The sequence below is a fragment of the Schistocerca cancellata genome, chromosome 4, assembly GCF_023864275.1.
Source record: "Schistocerca cancellata isolate TAMUIC-IGC-003103 chromosome 4, iqSchCanc2.1, whole genome shotgun sequence".
Lineage (NCBI taxonomy): Eukaryota > Metazoa > Arthropoda > Insecta > Orthoptera > Acrididae > Schistocerca > Schistocerca cancellata.
The window spans coordinates 578,588,831-578,605,771 of NC_064629.1; positions in this window are offsets into that span (position 1 = coordinate 578,588,831).

A 16,941-nucleotide genomic window follows, 5' to 3' on the forward strand; every position below is an offset into this window, starting at 1 on the left:
GATGCTGCAGTGTTCGTTCAATAATGTTCCTTAAGAGCTTGACTGGAGACAGGTCTGATGATCGATCAGACCAAGGCATCATATCGACACTCTGTAGAGCATCTTGGTTTCTACATCTGTTATGGGCGAGTGTTATCCCGTTGGAGAACACCCTCTGCAATGATGTTCATGCATGGCAGCACAACAGGTCGAATCACCAGATTGATATAGAAATTTGCAGTCAAGGTGTATGGGATAACGACGAGAGTACTCCTGCTGTCATTCCAAATCGTACCCCAGACCATAACTCCAGGTGTAGGTCCAGTGTTTCTAGAAATCAAACAGGTTGGTTGCAAGTCCTCATCTGGCCTCGTAACTCACACACGGCCATGGCTGGCACCGAGGCAGAACCAGCTTTCATAAAGAAAAAAACAACAGACCTCCACTCTGCTCTCCAATGAGCTCTCGCTTTACATCACTGAAGTCGTAAACTGCAATGGTTTTCACAGTTCATTGTGTCACTCTGGTGTCAAGTGTTGCTTAAATTGTTGCTGCAGGTGCAGCACGATGCGCCAGCGCCAAACGCCGAACACGATGTACTTCCCTCTCGGTAGTACAACGTGGCTGTACGGAGCCCGGTCTTCTTGCGATCGTACATTCTCGTGAACACTGCTGCCAACAATCATATACAGTGGGTGCCTTTCTGCCAAATCTTTCTGTAATATCACGTAAGATACATCCAACTTCTCGCAGCCCTATTACACTGTCTCGTTCGAACTCACTGAGGTGTTCAAATGGCGTCTTTGTGGCCTTAAAGGCATTCTTAACTACAATCAACTCAGCACGTCCAGTTTCAAACATACCTACGCTCATTACTGTTACGGCTTGTATTTGAAGCAATCCTGATTTGCATCGTCGTAGTGGCGCTACTAGCGCCTTCTTGTACGACTGACGACAAATTTTGGATATACATCATCTTTCACTTGCAGAAATACGCTACTAACTTTCGTTTATGCCGCACAACTCCTTCTTGTTATTGCGGGGTTTTTCCCGTCAGTGGAAACTTGTTTCTCGGATTGCCAACTTGTTGCCACCAGCTGCTTATTAACAGTATCACAAAGGCTGCGTTTGCTCACTCATGTTACGCTCTTTTGGAGTGCCTGATTGAGAACGCAGGAGTATTCAGTCATTTTATTTAAGTTCCGTTAGTAAGGGCTAAACTAGGGTTTCGATCCATTCATCTTCATTCTTCTGGGCTGATTTCAGAAGAAACATCAGTGCCCACTTAGTATTTCTCACATGTAAACTCCACTATGATTATCAGTTCAACATAAAATCACCTCATTGTTTATGTTCCTTGATTCGAGAGAATTAGGGATGTTCTGTTGCAAGCCCAATTTCTCCAGCATGTTCGCGAGTGTCTTCTAGATGTTAAGGTTGTCTCAACATTTCAAGGTCACGATGATACAAAGAACTTTCAAATCGTGTACTGATCATAAGAAATTAATATTTACTTTTATTATCATAATTAACTTTCGCCTTGCAGCAACCTCTTTAACTTACAGCAAGTGTTGAGTATGACGTCAGTCAGTTTTAATGGATTCGTTGTTATGTTATTACCATTTGACAAAACTGAACTGTGGGTTAAAAATAATTTAATCGTACTGCTGTCGCACATTGGTTATCACAGCATTATAACTGATGCTCCCCCAGTAGGCCTGCTCCACGCACTTCACTATGAGAAACGTGCTTTACATATACACGCTGACGCGTTCTTATTGACAAATATCATATACAATCCAACGTCACGTCTTCAAATTCTCCAGTGCGAACATTTATTTATTGAAAAACGAAGGCCTGCACTCTATGGCTTCAAGGAGCAGGTTTCTTCTAAGTTTGTATCCTTGTCAGTAAACGTATTGTGATGACGTCTGTCCTGAAATTGCTCACTGTTGATTCCCTAGCTTTCCGAACACTACATTATGCAGCTTCGTACATTAAACGCGTTTCTGTATGTTCCTTATACAAGTAATACTCTAACTTCAATAACCAGTCATTAACTGTATATAGTGATAAACACATTGTCTATATCATAGACGATAGTCTTTTGTTCTCCAAGGCTTGGCCACGGAAGTCGTTGAGGCACATAGTTGTTTGCTATGGACCATAAATAATTTACAAATGTGTGACTGTCGCACATTGCTTGCACAGCTCCTCCTGCAACCTGAAATATTCATTTAAACCATTGGTCTCCGGTGTCAAATTACTCGGTTTGTTAGACTTTGTCACCTATACAGTTTTCACCCTAAATGGCTTTTAGACATCGTATATTCTATGATGATGCACTTTCTTGCAGGGTACTCTTGTTTCCAGGCTAGCAATATCGATTTTTTAAAGAATCCATACTAGTGTCATTTGCCACTTAGAGTCAGTGGAAGCTATATATTTTGTGAATAAACTTCCATTAACTGTTTGTTTCGGCTTTCTGGTTACCCTTACATAATTTGGTGTTACAGTTTCGTCTTAAGGTTTACTTATTCCAGTCAACGCTTTCCATATTGACCTATTGTAGCACTTGCATATGAGGTTTGGACAATTCTGCTGCACCCTGAGTCCATCTTCAGATTCCTTTATGTTGTCTGAATTTACGCACACGCATGCGATCACAACAAACTGATGAACCGAAGCATTGGTCCTATGGGCTGTAAAGTTTGTTTTAAGTGTTTGTGACTGCAGATTGTTAAACATTTCTGCACAATCGACGTACGACATGCTCTTTGTGTTGCTTAGTTTCCTCCGTGTTTGATGAGTTCCCAAACAATCGAACTGACACTGAAAATGGTTCAAATGGCTCTGAGCACTATGAGACTTAACATCTATGGTTATCAGTCCCCTAGAACTTAGAACTACTTAAACCTAACTAACCTAAGGACAGCACACAACACCCAGCCATCACGAGGCAGAGAAAATCCCTGACCCCGCCGGGAATCTAACCCGGGAACCCGGGCGTGGGAAGTGAGAACGCTACCGCACGACCACGAGATGCGGGCAACTGACACTGACTTTGGATAAATCATAACGATGACAGACACAAAGTGAAGACTTGAACATCACAAGCTTATATTATGAATGACAGATATGTTTGGAGGACTAACAGGTGAAACGAAAAATGAATGCTTGTTAAATACGACATTACAAAATAACAGACAACGATGACTGTAACCGATAATTGACCTGTGATAAGGTGGATATGTGGTAAGTAGCGAGAAAGGGAGAATGAGCTGTTACCAGTGACGATGGGACGATCTTAAGCAGCACAGGTACTCTGTTGTTAGTAAAAGATTCAGCACGTTCGTCTTCCTAACTATTCCTAACACATTATCAGCGATAATGCAAATGGAGCTGCTCCTATCTGCATCCCCCGCAGCAGAGGGGTAGACATATACACTGAGATAATGCCCCACACGTCTGATACACGTACTAGCAATCTGCAGCATTGCAACATTCACACGTCACCATTATTCATCGTATTATCGGTGCCCAGCCGACATAAACTGAGCGCCAGCCACATTTACGAAGCCCCACGCGGCTATTTCCAGAAATAATAACGATTTCCCGGCTGTGAAACGGTTCTGGTAATTACTGCTGCCTGTTTAGGGCCTGATTGTCAGAGAAACATTCTAGTTTACACAATCGCTGCGAAGTGTTAATTTCGGCAAATTTTATGATTAGTTCACAAGTCTAATGAATATAAACATTGACAATTTGTGCCGGTGTGTTTCTTTTCTTGATTTGTGCATCTCGTGTGCGCAGCAGAGGAAATAAATCGGTGCTGTTTTTCCCATTTTAATAAAGAGGATTTACACTGAACGAATTAAGCAATAGATTTCTATCTACATTGGAAAACTCAATGACGCTAACTCCTTTTATAACATCTTGATGTTATGTATCTAGAGAACTACTTTTTAAACATAAAATAATACAGTATTCTGCGCAAACCAATAATCACAAAACTAATAAAATTAAAAATGCGCTTTAAGAAATAGGTTAATTTTTTTCTCGATTGACCACAACGGAACTTTTCTTCCGTCAGCTTCGGTGCATGGTAGAGGCACACGTTTCAGTCGTGTCCGCAGAACATTACTAGGCATGGAACAGCTATTTCTAACCTTACTTTTGCCAACGTTGAAGTAAAAAGCCTGATCTAGGATTTACTCAAAGATTTCCCTGGATTTGCTCTTACTCGATCCCAGGTCAGCACAAGTGGATATCGAAGTATTGCAGACGCCACTCTTATTCCAAAAACGTCACACTTATAAATTTATGTCGTCACTTCCTTAATTCATTATCGCTAAAATTATTGTAAGCTCTAAATTGTGCCTGTCTCATTTTCCTCTGGCTCTTGTCAAATTTGTGATGAGCGCTGTAATATATCTAAATTGCACCTAATCAATACAGTTAATCATATTTTAAATCACTGTTATTTTATCTCAGTTTAAGAAATTTTATCCATGTATTGGGAGAATTTACTGTTATAAATGCACAAGTGAATGACTGTTTTTATATTATTATTATAGTCAGTTGCCAAACTTCACTGCTCAGGGAAATCCTGCTTCACTTAATACTGCGTTATCTTCATCTGTGTAGACTACTTTATGCAGTAATGATATGCCAATAAATTCATAAATCGCTGGCATTACCTGCAATACCTCTTCGGTTAAACCGCATGTGGTTTTCATACCCTTCACCAAACCTGTTCCATTTTTGCATGTGGCCATAGGTAAAAGCAGAGTTTATCACTACAACTTTCGGTGAAATGTCCTGCCAATTAATAAAATCCGGTCATTTAAGATACGACGTTCCGAAAATGTTTCACTTAAACGCTGCTCGTTAATGAGCCTTCCGCACCAGACGAGTATGGGCTGAAGAGGAACCCGTATGTACCTCTTATCTGGCCGAAAGCCCTTTGACACGGCTGGACGGTCGATTGAACTCACCTCTTATCATTCCATTAGTGACAACTAACACGCACTCTGCCTTGTTAAAACTTTCTCCCTGTCATCCACGCAACGTGATGATCAGGCATTGTTGTGCGTTCTTCAGCCAGAACACTAGTTTGATGCAGCTCTCGATGCTACTCTATCTTATTCTCTTCATCTTCGAATAACTACTGTAACCTACATCTTTCTGTACCTGCTTACTATTTTCATCTCTTGGTCTCCTACGAATCTTACCACACACACTTCCCTCCAATACTGAACTGGTGATCCCTTGGTATCTAAGAATGTATCCTACCAACCGATCTCTTCTGTTGGTCGCCGGCTGCGGTGGCCGTGCGGTTCTGGCGCTGCAGTCCGGAACCGCGGGACTGCTACGGTCGCAGGTTCGAATCCTGCCTCGGGCATGGGTGTGTGTGATGTCCTTAGGTTAGTTAGGTTTAAGTAGTTCTAAGTTCTAGGGGACTTATGACCTAAGATGTTGAGTCCAATAGTGCTCAGAGCCATTTGAACCATTTGGAAGACCATAAAGAGCAACAAAGGACAGTCGGCGTTGAATACCGGGCGATCAGACATGTCCTTCCTGGCCATAGCCAATGCAAGTAGGCGGTTGTCCTTCGTACATGACAATGGCACTGCAGCCTCCAATTACTAGATAGGATGGCACATGCTTCGTCAGTGCAGTCAATTTGTCACACTCCGTTTAAGATGGGATATGTCTCAAACGTTTTCCATTTTTCAGCCAGGTGGCTTAGCACGTTTCCGTACGGTTTGAAAGCTGTCATCACAACATCTGGCTGGACTTCGAATGGCAGCTCGAAAACCCACAGTATGCGAAACCTTAATCCAGCGTGGTCGATCGTTACTGTTCGTATGTGGCCGTCAGGATGCTTAAAATTAAGCTCATGAGTATGTCTGCGCACATCATCAGTGCACGCCTCTTCATTGATCACTTTCATGTATACGACACTGTTTGTTATAGAAAAGGGGATCCCAATGATGTCTTGAGGTGCAATTGAAGTTCTTCTTGGATGAAACGTTCAATTTCAAGTGCTCGAAGTCTTTCGTAGTCCGCTTGAAATGTGATCTTAATTGTGGAGTTGCGGTACGAGTGTGCCATGGCACTACCGGGAGACGTACGCTTTACACTCGCCGCAGCGGAAGGTAAACAGGAAAACACTCGCGCGCGCGGGTCCCCAACAGGCGGGACTCAGGCACAACGTCCTGCCCCACCGCTGCTAACAGTGGACTGCGACCACTCAGCTACCGGGGGCGGACTTCATAGTCATTTTGATGCCATTTAGACATATGTATTTGAGGTAGTTACGTCAAATTAAATGCTTAGAACAGGGTACAGAAAATTCCTGAAGTTTACATGTTTCATGTTTTCAAGCAAAACTTAACATTTTTATGGCACTCTACGCAGACAGTATCTCCTCTGACACCAGATTATAGCATTTTTCGTTTGATTAGAAGCAGTATCTCCCTTTGTTTTATTTTTTCTTGTTTCCCTTTAGTTTATTCACTGCAGCTAGCTAAAGTAACTTTAAATTGTACATATATATACAATACAGAGCTTTAAATTTATCTTCGGTAACCTGATAAATAGTGAAAATCGTCCGCCACTTGCTTATAAAACAAGGCACATGAAATAGGCTTCATATAGGGAACTGGTCAGAATATGCTGTACATCTGCTTATTTTTTAAATTGCAGTTATGAATTATTTTCAACTGACGAAATATTTGACTTTCTTCTCGTAGTACGTTGTAGATGCACACGCTTAACACGAATCAGACGCACGCTCAGGAGACATACTGACTTATTCTCTCTGTAACTCAGATCACTTAGATGCCATTTCCCCGTAGTTTCATATCCCCTCCATGCTCATTTAAACGTGTTTCAGTTTTTACACCTAGTTGTTATTATCTAAGCAGAACCTGAAGCTGACACCACAGGAATAACATCATATATAGGTACTTCTGATAGCACGTTAGACATGTCGTCCCACGCTAAGACCATTACGCAACATGAGTGAAGCTTTCCCAGGTGTTTCCAGGTTTCCTTGAGACAGTGCTGCTGCGTCAAGCGTAACAGGTGCATCAGTGTGGGACAGAAATGATGCGGCAATAGGAAACGCAATCCAAATTTGAAGTGTGCGGGACAGTACGATTCTTGTGAGCAAACGTTTAAAGTGTACAAAGATTCACAGTGAAATTCTGGCGGTATGTGGACCAGATTCAGTGTCATGTTCCGTCATAATAAAAAGGTGTGAGCAATTTCTCGAAGGCCACGCAGACGTGGATAAGGCTGGACATGAAGCCCAGATCTTGCACCATGCAGATTTCGTCTTTTCGGAAATGTGAAAGAACATCTGCAGGAAAGAGATTTTCCAGCGGCGATGAGGTTCACAGAGCTATTCTCGAAAGACTTAGTGACAAAGGAGCTGATTTCTATCGTCGAGCTGGCCGCGGTGGCAAAGCGGTTCTAGGCGTTTCAGTCTTGAACCGCGCGACTGCTACGATCGCAGGTTCGAATCCTGCCTCGGGCATGGATGTGTGATATCCTTAGGTTAGTTAGGTTTAAGTGGTTCTAAGTTCTAGGGGACAGATGACCTCCGTTGTTAAGTCCCATAGTGCTCAGAGCCATTTGAACTATTTGTTTCTATCGTCGAAGAAATGAGCAATTGGTGGAACGTTCCGGCCTTTGTTTACAGAGACTTGGCGACTATTTTTAAAAATAGTGTCAGGTATCTGTATCACTTTGAAATGTAGTTCAGCATTCAATAAAAGTTACTTGGCCCGCCATAATAATAAGTGACACAGCATCTGAAGTGACTTCGTAGCAGCCAGCGTTATAGGAAACAAGTATGACCATTAAATGATGGCCGGAGTGGCCGTGCGGTTCTAGGCGCTACAGTCTGGAGCCGCGAGACCGCTACGGTCGCAGGTTCGAATTCTGCCTCGGGCATTGATGTGTGTGATGTCCTTAGGTTAGTTAGGTTTAAGTAGTTCTAAGTTCTAGGGGACTGATGACCTCAGAAGTTGAGTCCCATAGTGCTCAGAGCCATTTGAACCATTAAACGATTTGCTCGAAAATGAGGCATTGTTCCGCAACTCGTGTTTGTACAGGTGAAATATCGTACACTCGTATGAGCTCTATACGACTATGGACTGAATCACTACGCTATGAAGGTAATTAGTAAATCTGCACAGATAAACAGAAAAACTTCGTAGGGATGTTTTCAAAACATCCGATACCAGTATAAAACTTTCCTGTCCATTTTGTCCATTTGGTAATACGTACTAAATGTTGTATTGCTAAATATATGAAGGTTTCCCTTAGTTTAAATGTAAAAAATAATCTCCTTGGGGTACTAACCTCCTCAATCAACCAGATTTCGAGAAACGTATTCTCTCCTTCCTCTTTTAGTGAAAAAATACACTTCTCGAAAGGCTGTGGACTGACGCGGTTGATGACCCAAGAAGAATTGATTGTATCATTACTACTGGTTTTGTGTCATTAAATATACTTTTTGCTGTATATTATTTCTTGTTCTTTTCGAAAGAAAAATTCTGATATAGTACTGCAAAACTAAAACTGAATGTCCTCATGGGAATAAAGGCCCAATCACTTGTTATTCAAGTTCTACACTCCACTCAGTCATAATCATGAAGTTATACATCGAGGGCAGAGTGTCCGTCAGGTGCATTTTTTCTGGTGTTTCGGCAGATATTTGCAATTTCGTTTTTGCAAATTATAGCTCGTGTTGGCCCAAACAGATCCTGCTCATCACATGTATCATACGATGCCGAGCGTCGACGGAATGCATCGTTTTGTTTGTCCTATCAAACAAAATGATTTCTAAATCACAGTTTTACGTGTTCATTCGGTATATGGCTGCCAGATTAGTCTAGTGTGATATTCGCTTTACCTATATGCATTAACAGGAGTAGTAAACCTCGAAGAACACACAGTCCTCTAGAAGCGACTGGGCAGCGCCCTTCTACGTGTCGGTAGTAGTCAGCCCGAGCCAGGGCTGGCTGGCTCTGAGCACTATGGGACTTAATATCTGAGTCCATCAGTCCCCTAGAACTTAAAACTACTTAAACCTAACTAACCTAAGGACATCACACAGCCATGCCAGAGGCAGGATTCGAACCTGCGACCGTAGCGGTAGCGCGGTTCCAGACTGTAGCGCCTAGAACCACTCGGCCATTCCGGCCGGCGGCCAGGGCTGTGCTGTGGCTGTTTGAGTACTGGTTATTTCTCGTCTTTTTCTGTCCCTGTTAACACATATCGGTAAAACGAATATCGGACTATACTAATTTAGGACCACTCTGTCGAATGGGCGCGTAAAATTCCACTTTAAAAATCATTTTCTTTGTAACTGCAAACAAACCGTCGCTTTCCATAGACGCTGGGCGTCGCATGAAAGAAGGCTGAATCCATCTACACGTTCCGAAAACAGAATTGTAAATATATGTTGAAAGACCAGAGAAAATGTGTCAGACGACTCTTAGGATAGACTCCCTGTACAGCGTGCCTTCTTAGACAAACAGGAGCTGCAGATAAAGTGCATAAAACTCGGAATGTTATTTTGACATCGGTCTGTTCCACTACAAACGTTACTCTTAATTAAAAATTACGTTCTTATAATGAATTTTTCAGTTCTACATGTCTCCTAAACAACTTAAATTTTCCCTCGCCGGAAATTTTGTCTTGTCGATGTATAAATAAACATATTTAATATATACTTTAAACTCCTACAGTCTTTAATCGTATAAAACAAAACATTCGTCTCTGTTCATATGACAGATGATGCATTTTGCACAAGAAGGTTATAGAAATAGTAGTAATAATTAAAAACTTAAAGGAAAGAAAATATCTACCATATGAACTCATACACTATCTCTCTCTCTCTCTCTCTCTCAAATTCCTTTTGGAAAGTGGAAATTTGTGGTAAGCTCCTATGGGACCAAACTGCTGAGGTCATACAACTTAATCTAACTTAAACCAACTTACGGTAAGGACAACACACACACCCATGCGCGAGGGACGACTCGAACCTTCGACGGGGGGAGCCGCGCGGACCGTGGCAACGTGTCCAAGACCGCACGGCTACCCCGCGCGTCTAAATTCCTTTGTAAACACAGATATTCCTTTGTAAACACAGATATTCCCTTGAAGATGTGACTGTCAGGTCCTTGGAATTATCAACCCGTGAACGGGAAGCTGAACATAAACTACGCTAATCTATGTTTATAAGTGCGTACATGATGTCATCGAAACGTTGCGGTATTAGTACTTGACTGGAAATCCACTCGTTTTTCGTTTTCCATTACACACACACACACACACACACACACACACACACACACACACACACACACACACACTTATCAGCCAAAACATTTATGACCACAGCCGACTGTGTCACCAGATGCCGCCTGATAGTGTTCCGGGCACGCGACATGGTAACGGAAGTATGTAAGCGGAGCTGACTCGGACAGGGGATCACCCTAGCGAAGATATGGACTACAAATGGGGAAATCCATTGAGATAAGCGACTTTGACAAATGGCAGATTACGCAGAGCCGGTGAACGAGTATCTCGAAAACGGCGAAGCTGGTCAAATGTTCAGGTGCTACTGCCGTTAACGTATACGGAAAGAGGTAGGATAGTGAAACGATCCACTGGTTGCTAAATAGTTGGATGTCCACGACATTGCACAGAACGTAGGGTTAGGAGGTTTGTCTGCTCTGTAAAATAGCATAGATGGTGATCTGTGGCATCTCTGCTGAAAGAGCCGAATGCTCGTGGACGCACATCGTGTTTCGGACCACACTGTTCCTCGTTCATTGTTTAACATGGAGATCCGCAACAGACCACTTTTACGTGTTCAAATGTTGACCCTACGGCATCGTCAATTACGATTGCAGTGGGCACGGGACCATCGGGATACGACCGTCAATCAATGGAAACGAGTCAGCTCTTCGGGCGAATCATATATTTCCTACACTAAGTTGATGGTTGTCTCGACATACGCCGTCATCGTTGTGAATGGCGGCTCAAAACATGCAGCTCGTCACGGACGCAGGTTCGTGGGAACAGTATTCTGCTATGGAAGACATTCTCCCGCACTTGCATGGAACCTGTGGTAGTAATCGAAGACACGCTGACAGCGACGAACCACCTGTACCCATTCTCGCTTGATGTCTTCCCCGAAGTCGATGTCATCTTTCAGCAGTGTAACTGTCCGTGTCTTGGAGCAGGAACTGAGCCTCAGGGGTTAGAGGAGACATAATGAACTCACGATGACGTCTCGGCTACCAAATTCGCCTAACGTAAATCCCATGGAACCCATCTTGGTCGCTATCGGGCGCCATCACAGCGTACGGAAATCAACGGCTCACTATTTACGCGAATTACATGAGCTGTAGACATTTAATGCCACATATCTCCACAAACGTACCAACAAACTGTCAGTTTCCTGATACGCAGAATTAGTGATGCATTTCGTTCCGACGACGGACAAACAAGCTAGTAAGCAGGTGTTCATAATGTTTCATCAGTGAACTATAAGCTGTTAGGGGTATAGATACAGATATTGTGGTAGCTGGTACCTTAATACGCACTCACTGAAGTGTGTTGGTTGTTCTCCGCGGTCGACCAGAGTGGCCGAGCGATTCTAGGCTCTACTGTCTGGGACCGCGCGACTGCAGCGGTCGTGGGTTCGAATCCTGCCTCGGGCATGGATGTGTGTGATGTCCTTAGGTTAGTTAGGTTTAAGTAGTTCTGTTCTAGGGGACTGATGACCTCAGAAGTTAAGTCCCATGGTGCTCAGAGCTATTTGAACTTTTTATTTTGTTCTCTGCGTCTAACAGTCTTCCCACAGACACATCACATAATTTACTACCTGAGGTTTTATTTTCCACAGGACAGTAACTACACAGCGAGACACCACAACTGTCAGTATAGACTACCCGTTTTGCATCCACGCGTCACCACTTCAGTACATGACTTGCCGCCCAGGGTAAATGAATACGCCTTGATTGTGCCATATTTACTTGGATGTCCTAACCAATCTAAAAAGCATACTATTCGTAACATTCTTAATTATTATTCTGCAAATGAAGTTCATACTTATGTAATGTTGTTCAGTACACTGTCCTCAATCGGCAAGAGAAATAGTTGCACTTATATCCCTAACATCCTGAAGAATTAATTTTTCCTTCTTTTTCTCACGGTAGAAATCTCAAACGCACACAACAGAAATGTCCTAAACTATTACATAACATTTCATGCTCACTGAGATTTGGGAATGATAATTAAGAAATTTTGTATACGGTGATAATATTTAGGATTTGTTTTTAACTTAGAATTCTGTGCGGATATAGTTTGTAAGGAGTCGAGTATGGACTGCCTTCTGCTGGTTATTCCATTGGAGACAAATTGCCCAAACATCCACGTTATGCTATTGTGTTATGTACTGGAGTACAGTATCCAGTTCGGTTTTGCGATATGTTTTAAGTTTATTTGTGTATCGCTAGTTCTGGTAATATTGGGTGTCTACCTCGTTGATCATTCCTATATTTCGTTTTGTTCTCTGCACACAAATCTGTTTTACAGAGAGCCCACTAAATGGCATTTCCGGATAACTAACTTCACAGCTCGGCGTGCGGTTGAAAGTACGCCGCAAGATATCTCTAAACTCGGACGAAGAGACGATCATGAAGATGCAGTCTGTAATCTTGAATAGTAATATTTAGTTACGCCTTTTCTCGTAATTAAATCGTCAATGCCAAATACTAGTCAAGTACCAAGTTTGTAAATGTTGGGAAAACAAAAACAAAACTGTCTTGCATCAAACTAAATGTTTTAGTACAGCCTTTCGTATGTTTACTGAAGGTAACAAATTTCATAAACCATTTTATCAACACAAAAGTTGTTTTAAGAATTTTAACATAGCTATAAACAGAACGAAAAAACTTTTCTCTTAACTAGTATCTGCAGTAACTCAGTGGAGAGAACCTACTTTTATGGCGCAGTTCTCGATTTTTCTTAGGTTTCTGTAATAATACTCGTTTTTGGAATAGAGTATAGTATTTATTGTGGACCAGTTCTGCCCACTAACTAGTTACGGTTATAACCGGTTTCTTATATCAAGATCACTGATGAGGATGTGTAGTGTCAGATACACCTGAGGCGACTGTGAAAGATATATTCAAGGTACACAGGGAGACCCCCGTCCTACCCATGCACTTATAGGTGGTACATTCAAGGTCATCCCCTCCACCCCCCTAGGCCTGCCCACACACCTGAGACACCGCCAATTCTAGATAAAAATGACCTTGAGTACAGGGTTACACATCCGGCCCAATCACCTTTCGCCAACCCCTCGCCTGCTTCTGTCTGGGCCAATATCAAGGCTTAAAAAAGGCGCAAAACCTGTAGACCAACAGGAATCAAGCTCTCCCCAGCCCTTGTCCTCTTCATAACAAGAATCCAGTTGCCTGAGTCCCTACATTCGAGGTCTGTACTCCATAGTGAAAGAATGACCATGATGTCCCAGCAGGGACCAGCCAGCGCTTCCAGGCAGAGTAATAAGAATAAAAACTGCGCGTATGTATGTGTCCATCCGTTGTTACTACTATTGTTATACCTGATAACAAAATGAAAATATACGTGAATACGTTTTTTTTTCCAGCAGTGCAACTGGCCACTAATACTGTAGTAGTAGAAGTACTGGACCAGTACACCCAAGTGCACAACATACCTTTATCTGCGCCATCACGCCAGCAGCAGCAGCCGCAGCAGCCCACAGGCATTCTTCCCTATTTATCGGATCTGCCATTCCACTATTCTACACGAAAGCCATAGCCACAGCAGGAGCAGCCACCACCAGAACTTCTTCAGCTCATCGAGTCTATGTTAAGGGCTGCAAGATTACTGCCATTTGTCAGCACATACAGTTGGACTGTCTAGCACCTGACGATGAAACTGAAGTAATTAAAGAAGTAGAAAACGTTCAATACGTCAGACTATCTTTGTGGCACGATGGAGTGTATTAAGAAGATGATGAACGCTTATGACCCTTCACACACTCCTACTGATGTTCATAAGTTAGGGTGTAACGTGGCCATAGTTGTCATGCATGGAGAGGCAGTGCTTGAATTAATCTTATGGGACATGACCATATACCTAAAACATTCCATTGTTGTAAAACTGAATGATCTGTATTGTGCATTACTGATAGCAACAGACAGACTTTTTCATTGGCGTCCACAAGTAAAAGGGTCATAGTAAGATTTTGTTCACTATTTGCGCAACAATAGTGTAAATATGGACCATTTGGAATACTGTATTCCACCTGCACTAAACTGTGTAAGTGTAGATCCTATAAAGTTCATAGAGACGGAATTCATGGACAGTATTCTAGTGTATGTTGTCGCACCTATTGTATCGCATGCCATACCGGCCGAATTTAAGGTATACAGAAGACATCTGTTTGCAAAATACTGTGTTGTGCGATGGCCGTAAAAAATAAATGTATGTAAATAAAACAAAATATTTCCTGTAAAATAACTGATAATTGTTATTCCTCCTCTCCTGCCCCCCCCCCCCCCCACTCCGCCGTGCTCGCCACTTCGGAAAAACCTTCCTATATTATTCAAAGAATAAGCACGCACAAAAGAAAAATCGCTACTTACGAACTGGTGCCTGTGCAGACCCTCCGCCACCACTACCACCCGCTGTCCGTCGCCCATAGCCACCCCGTCTCACCACCTCCTTCGATGTCTGTGCAACAGTGTCCAACCACTACAGAGGTTAGTCGAGAGCTGCCAGTGTGATATGCTATCCACGTGTAGCTACTTTCATAATGGTCGACATTCACACAGTTGCAGTGTTTCCGCCCCCTTCTCAGATAGCGGTCAGCTTTATTCAAGTATGAGTTAAGAGTTTATGAAAAGGAGTAGTTACCATGGCTTAACGAGTAGCATGTTTAATTCATAAACAGATTCATATTACCATAATGCAACCAAGTTGCTCAGCATCAGTAAAAAAATGTGAATGTCATGTGACTAGGGCCTCCCGTTGGGGAGACCGTTCCCCGGGTGGTGATGATTAGGACAACACAACACCCAGTCCCTGAGAGGAGAAAAACCTCCAACCCAGCCGGGAATCGAGCACCCGTGAGGATTGACATTCTGTCGCGCTGACCACTCAACTACCGGGTTCAGACGCTCACCATCACTGACTACATATATTATTAAGAAAAACCAGTTACATTGGAAGAAAATGAATTATTTATGTCATCATCTTATTTGCAGCCAATACAGTGCAGTTTAATAGGGGGACATCCATCAATATGACATAGTGCATTTACATCATAATGTTTATACCAGGTCTCATACAAAGAAATAGTTCTGAACGCTTGAGGCAACCAGTTAAATCTATGTGAAGTATCACGTAACATCGGTATAAGTTGTGTAGGAAACAAATAATAGTCTCTAGCACAGTCCTTTATTGAGTTTACCATAAATATCCAAAAGCACATTACACATGTTTGTAGATTTCAGCCACTGATACGTGTAGAAAGCATTAATAAGTTTCTTCTCGTTGAAACTATAGACCTCCAGCTGAATAGCTGTAACATATGCGGGAATAATCAGCTACAGCTGCGTCTGGGTTAAGCAGATTTCTTGAATACACCAAAGCTGTGCAGTCACTATTCTCCCATAACAGCGAGTTAATGGCTGTACTCAAAGTACGTCCAGATGCGTTGGTGGTCGTAACTTGCAATACACACTCCCTCCCTCACGTAAGTTATCAACTACTACCGTCACTGTACATTTAGCGTCAATGATCATAACCTTGTTCTTTTTGGTGATGAATTATGTGGAATAACCCGAGAACTGAAACCTTAAAGGACAGAAAAGGTAAAGAAATTGTCAATAGTTTTTACACGGAGAAATTACAGCAAACTTCTGAAGCGAATGGGTTTCTCGTAGAGAATGTCATAATAAGTCGAAGGAATAATGCACTAGTCAAACGGCTTGCCTTTCGTTGACCACCAAACATTTAGGTGAGCGCTCTTTATTTGGTATATAACAGGATTCGCAAACCTCAGACAGTGCAATAGCGTAACGTGAGTGTTAGAATGTGCGTCAGAGGTGGCGGTCATATTCTCGGTAAGTTACCAGTTGGAGTGCAGTTCTCTCTATAGAACTATTGTGGACTGAGAACTAAGGTGAAAGAGCGTCTAGCTTGTAATGATAAGCTGACTTATTTACCAGAGAAGGCCTTCAAGGCATAATTTAGCACACACTGCAAATCAACGTTTGACAGTATGTCACGATGCTGATAGAATTTTAGCCGGTAAAGCCAAGAGAATACGTAGAAGAAAGGACACATATATGACAATGTATTGAGTATTCACAGTTGGTAAATCAATGCATACCAAACTTAAATTTAGTGCTGGATAAATTTCAAACAAGTCATAAATACTAAGGAAGCAGAGGAAAAATCTGTAGAACGTCTAAAAAACGGCATCCAGTCAGCGGCAACAGCGGCAAATTGTGCCTTGAAGTCGAAAGGAAAAAGGAAAAGACGTGTTGAAGCGCGTAGGGTTCTGACAATACCTAAGACATCTGGTGGAATTATCCCAGTTCTAATTCCAGCTCTTTTGGGACTATCGGCAATTTGTTCATTGGCAGGAGGAGTGGCTGACATAGCCCGAACATAAACAATTCACAGAACAAAGAGGAGCAACTGCAGGAAGCTAAAACGCATAATAGGACGATCGAGGCCATCACTGTCAGTTAAGGACTATATGTAAAACGAGACAAGAAATGATTTGGACCGTTTATTAAAAAAATTTCCCCTAACTATACTACCGGACAAACCGCTTAAAAATATAGATCTGCTTGAATTTATCAAAAAAACTAAAAATCCCAAGATACT